Source organism: Egretta garzetta, unplaced genomic scaffold (genome assembly GCF_000687185.1).
Source record: "Egretta garzetta isolate BGI_Z169 unplaced genomic scaffold, ASM68718v1 scaffold76, whole genome shotgun sequence".
Lineage (NCBI taxonomy): Eukaryota > Metazoa > Chordata > Aves > Pelecaniformes > Ardeidae > Egretta > Egretta garzetta.
In genome coordinates, this window is record NW_009259859.1 from 867,548 (window position 1) to 873,733 (window position 6,186).

At 41.9% G+C, this 6,186-nt stretch overlaps 1 protein-coding gene across 1 annotated transcript in view; it reads right to left on the bottom strand.

The window, feature by feature from the left end:
- Positions 1 to 6,162, bottom strand: part of UBE2J1 (ubiquitin conjugating enzyme E2 J1) — a 29,236-nt gene extending 23,074 nt beyond the window's left edge. Inside the window, exon 1 of the mRNA XM_009640017.2 lies at positions 5,981 to 6,162. The gene's annotated coding sequence lies outside the window, so the exon portion shown is untranslated. The remainder of the gene's footprint in view (positions 1 to 5,980) is intronic.
- Positions 6,163 to 6,186: the final 24 nt, after the last annotated feature.

Consider the following 6,186-nt stretch of genomic DNA (forward strand, 5'->3'; position numbering starts at 1 on the left):
ACCGGTCCCCGCAGCAGCCCAAAGCACCTGTGAGCCCACTCACCCAAACTGCCTGTATTTACATTCAAAAGAAAAATCTCGTTTACTAAAGGTAAGTTTAAAATTTCACGTAAGGGGAAAAATAACAGTGAAGCACAGTCAGTCAGTAGTTCAACTGCACAAAGACTGGATCACACAATTCAAAAAAAGGATTAAATTTATGGGTAAAGTACATAGGATTTCTTGTAAGACGACAACACTCGATGAGCTTTGACGTTTTAAGTCAAAAAAATCACTATAAGTGATGTGGTTACTAAAGCATGCAAGAAAACATTTGAAACAAAGCCATAGCAGACTGCAGAGTTATGAAACATGTTTACTACAGCTCTTTGATATGGAGAATGCATTTTTTTTTTAAGTAGTGGTGTACTCTACACAGAATGGCTTATTAAAACTAAACATACAGAGACTCTAACATGCTCACAGCGGCCTGCACAGTGTCACTAGGTAACCTACTCCATTGCGGATGTTAATTTTCTGGACAGCTTAGAACCTGCGAATGATATGTGATCATTAGTGAATTAAAAACAGTAAAAGGGGGATGAAAGGGGCTTGAGACAAAAGTACCCTGAAATATAAATTACAATCGTTTTGCAGAAGGATGTCAAATGATGTCTACTCTAGAAATAAACCCATGTTACCACACTTTCAAGTGAGCTCCACATTACTAATGCACTTCTCCTCTACCTCTGCATTCCTCATGTTTATTCATTTTGCCCTCACCTTTCTTCACTCTTCTCAGTTCACACCTGTCTTTCTTTAAATAGATTTTTGAGTTCCAGTATATATTTTTGTCTTATATGAGATCTGTGGTTAAAGCCTCTCTGGTATGGAGGATGATGGCTGAAATATAACTATGGGGAGGCCTGGCAGATTGATTATATCTGTTAAAGACTACACTGAGGGCAATGGGTGCTGGGACATTCAAACATTGGAATACACATTTAGCAAAAGCCACCTGGTTAGTCAACACCAGGGGATCTGCCAACCAAGCTGGCCCTGCTCAGTCAAACCTGTAATGCACATAAAAAATATGCTGGGGAAGACAGTCTGGGTTATTCCTGCCTCAGGCAAAGGAAAACCCATTTGTGGGATTGCTTTTGCTCAAAGCCCTGGGTGCACTTGGTGGGTAATGCAAAATAATGGGAAAGTCTGATGTGTACCTCAAGGGGATTTGATTTTGGGTGAGAATAGCCAATGAACTGAATGGTACGATGTTAAATGCTATATAATACTGTATGTAATCACTTTTATGATTGCTATATGTTGTATCAATGGTATTACAGTAAGAATCGCCCAGATTAATGAAGAACGAACTTTGATGAAACTGGCTTCAGCATGGCAATGCAGCATGACACACCATCCCTTCTGCCCTAAGAGACTGCTATGACAGATGGAGCCCAAAGTCACGGACTAAATGAACTCAACAGACATTTTAGAGGGACAGGCCATAGACTAAGGGAATGGTATTTCTGCATGCATGTATCAAAAGACAGGAAAAGTGGGATGCGTTGGGAAGTGCAGGACCTGGGCATGGCATAAATGGTATAGAATAAGGGTTGGAAACTATCCTCATTTCAGCTGGGATAGAGTTAATTTTCTTCCTAGTAGCTGGTATAGTGCTGTGTTTTGGATTTAAGATGAGAAGGTAGTGGATACCACACTGATGGTTTATTTGTTGCTGAGCAGTGCTTACACCAGTCAAGGACTTTTCAGCTTCCCCTGCTCTGCCAGGTGCACAAGAAGCTGGGAGGGGGCACAGCCAGGACAGCTGACCCCAACTGGCCAAAGGGATATTCCATACCATGACATCATGCTCAGTATAGAAACTGGGGGGAATTGGCCAGGGGACCGCAATCGCTGCTCAAGGAGGGCCTGGGCATTGGTCAGCAGGTGGTGAGCAACTGCATCGTGCATCACTTTGTTTTGTACATTCTCTTATAATTCTTCTTATTATTATTTTCCTCTGCTGTTTTATTAAACTGTCTTTATCTCATGGGTTTTACTTTTTTTCCCCAATTCTCTCCCCCATGCCACTGGGAAGCGGGGGAGTGAGCAAACAGCTGTGTGCTATTCAACTGCCTGTTGGGTTAAACCACAAGACAAGACAAGAACAATTGTTCTTACAAAACTGAAATATGCGATTGCAGAACTCTTAACAACTAACTGTGTGGGGCAGCCATAGGTTCCAAAATTGCTTTTATTTTAAAATTCAGTTTGACAGTTGCTTTGACATCTGCTACAACAACAAATGGAAATACCATTTGCCAAGAGACAGGCTAGCTGCTTTAGGTCTTCAGGGTCTCAGATAATCCTTTCCCAAGACCCACAAGCCTCCTGAATAGCTGGTTTTTTACATCTTTACAGCCTCACATATTCCCTTTCCTCTCTTTCCTCTCACCCTTAGAAACAACAGACCTTTAGTTCTCCTTTCCCTCAGAGCAGCAGGAAGTACAGAACTCTTTCTGTAGCTACAATTCAAAAAGTTCAGTCAACACAAAGGGAGATAAAACTGATTAAAAAAATGAACAGTTGCTTGTTGAACACACTAAGATCAAACAACGTCTTCAGCTTTAATCAATTTTTAACACCCATTCAACTCTTTATTTTTAAAACATTCTATCTTTATTTCATACACGGAAGGTACTAAGTAGCACAGTATCTACAGGCTCTTTTCTATTAACTGTTTCTTAGTAACAACTGATGCACGCTTGTTGACAAGGAATATTCCTTACTTGTAAAAAGTATGGAGCGGAGAGAGAAGTATAGTTTGCAGGAAAAGCAGTAAATGTTGATGTGCTGAAGATGACAGCAAAGAGGATCACAATCTCAGCACGTTATGTTCCCTGTGCATCTAAGATCCAAATGCACCGTCCCTGGGCAGCAAGTGCAGGACACGCGCTCCGTGCCTCCCTCCGTGGGCTCTCCCCAGTCCACCAGTGTCCTCACTAATCAAATTCTAGATGAGGAGGTCTGCTGAAAACAAACAAAAAACCCCACCCAAAACAAAATAAAAAAGCACTGTGGTTTGCAGACTCTGTGTGAGTCACTATGAGTAGCTGTTCGTAATTCTTCAAGTGTGTCTGTGCTAATACTACAAGATTTGGTGTCTGATCTTGCAGCAGGCTAAGGATCACAGCTCTTGGGAAAAAAAAAGTAAAGACATTATTCCAAGTAGCTGTCTTATAAATTTCAGAAAATAGGGATGTTCCTCAAGCATGAAGAGGATGAAGTCTGTGCTTTAGTCAGCTTTAATGTTGATGGGAGAGGTTTATCAGCCATATGGTAGCAGGCTGATATACATTGACTAATCCATTTTGAAATCCTAAGACAGAAAATAGCTTGCCCTTTTACAAGTGCCAAAAATAGACATAAAAATATGAAGCAACAGCTTAAAAGGTTTTGCCTTATTGAGGCAATACAAAGAAGCCTGAAGTATGGAGTGTGAAATTTTTTCCCTTCCAAAATCAATGGTCTTTTGGGGAAGAAATAAAAATAAATCACATTCACAGATGGTGTGAGGAGAAAGCTTTAGGTGATTGCCCCCACACCTCCTCAGCCTTATAGAGGGTAGCTGACAGGAGCCAGCAGCAGCTCAGCACACCACCCTCACCGAGCCCAGGCCTGTGTCAGCCACAATGTGGACCCATGGTAAACCCAGAGCTGCCAGAGCACCAGCTGCACTGCCTCTCACCGGCAGAGACACAGCACGCAGGGGAACAGTTTTTTCCATGTTATGGAGAGTTACTGCCTTTTAGATATGTTGGGATGAACTAACATTAGCTGGAGAAACTGGGATAAGGAAGAAGATGGATGTATTGACTAGCAGCAGGACAAAGCTGTGTAGCAATATTGCGCTTTACGTGGTCTATATATGAAAGCACACAAAAAAGGAGGACACTAGAGAGCCTAACTGATCCTCATTCATCAATCTGGTCTAGCACACGTACTCAAAGAAGAGAGATCCATGTAGCCATGTATGACCATAGAAGAACTTCAGCTCCTGTCAGAGTTGTACAGCACAATTTGGCTTAAAAGGAAGACCAATAAAAGCACAGGGTTTTTTTAAACAACATTTTCCTATTTAAAATCTGTTTTCCTCTACAATTTATTTTGATAAATCCCGCTATAATCTTTAAAATAACTTATACTAAAACTGTAAGTAATATTTGCTGTCTTTAAAACTATTGAGCAAAGACACCATCTGCAACCAGAGTTTGCTCAAGTCCGAATGGAGATCTCAACAGGAGAAGCCTCTTGTACAGGTACAGAACAATTATTTTCTTCATTCTGTCTCAAGATAGCACATTCCAGATCCCTAAAGGTGACCAGGACCTAAAAGTTGGCAGCTTGTTTCTTCCTGTATTCAAGTCAGAGCAAGAACAACAGGCACGAGGACAGCTACCAGTTCTAAAGCCTTAGAGGGCTATTACCGAAATAATCTCTTCAGTCTACAGATGACACAACCATTTGAAACAGGAAGCGTGGTGGATTTGTTTTTATGCATTTCAGTGTATTTACATTCATTAAAACTACCTTAATAATAGAGGACTCTACATTTCCATCTTAAGCCTTCAGTTGAATGGCAAGTGTAAGATACCATCATTAAGCAGCACATGTAATCATAACAAGACAGGAATTTATAAAACATACACAAAAACATTAAATAATTGCATATGCTTATCTACCTGGTCAGTAAGAAAAGCACCAGACTAAATGCAATGGCTACACATAACTACAATCAACTTGTTTTAATGAAAAACAGCTGCTGAAGAAACATTTATTTTAAACCTTTTTTTCTTATTAATCAAATACCTTTTTGCCCATCTTTTAAAATGAAAGATTTCAAACCTATTAAGTGATGGCTGAAATGCACAATTTAAGTCACATTATAGTGTTTTAAATAATTTGTAGACTTTCAGCATCCACAAATAAAAAGAAATAATTGAATGTGTTAATATGCGAGAGAGCATGTTTAATTTCAGGAAGCAATATTGACCCATTGTGTGAATATTTGCCAAGTAAGGTTCATGTTGCTATGGAACGGCACAGGTGCTGAAAATCAATTTCAGTAAAGATAATTTTCTCTTGAAAACAAGGGGCACAAGTAACAAGAGGGGAAGAACATTTATAAATTAAACCACAAATATTTGCCCTCTCCACCCAGATCCCAGGAGCACGTCATACAGCACACACCACCAATACTTCCAATGACGTGGCAAACCATAACTAGTGACCATGTTCACATGGCCCTGTAAGTTCACATATGCAACACATCCAGCATATCTCGCCTCCCCCAACCCCCCAAAAAAGCGCCTTCCTTACTGATATTTTGAACTATAATGAGTACAGCATTTGCTTTGTGATCCTTCTAATCTTTCAGTTATGCAACTTGAGGGTGAGGAGCATAATTTAGCAACAGATACATCACCCACATGAGACATGTTTTGTAAATAAGCCTGCCATTTACAACTGTAAGGTACAAGTCACCATGATGTTTTCTCCCCACCTCCCATACTGATAATAGGGCACTATGATGAAAGAATAAAGCCACTATTCGTTGTAATAATATGAAGCTGATAATACCTACTTCCAAAAACTGGATTAGGGGAAAGGAGGGGCAGGACAGCGACTGACACACAACCCCACCTAGCCCTCACAGCCCCACAGGAGGGACCCAACCTATGCCCAGTTTCCCTTCCTAGGAAGCAAAACCTTCCCTTCCAGCACTGTTTCCCAAGACATCTCCCACATCTCTTGAGGCACCCCTCTCACTTCAAGGATTCCAAAGAAAGCCTAGGAGTTATAAGGCATGAATTTTAACACGGAATCCCACGAACACACACACATGCACGCACACAAACACCGTCAACACTTCTGTAAAACAAACCTATGCCACGCAGCCTATGCTACCCTTGGCAACCTGCCCCCCGACACGCACCTGCCTGGCAGGGAGGCGACACCCGGGGGAACGGGGCACGGCCACCCGGCACAAAGCTCACAGGTGCACTTCCACGAACCAGCAAAGACGCGCGGGCGCGCACACAGCAGGTAGCCGGGGTGCTCTGAAGCGAACGGCAGCTCGGAGGCAGCTTTCAACGCCAGCGCACTGGGAAGCGGGAGCGACCCGGCCGGCCTCCGCCCGAG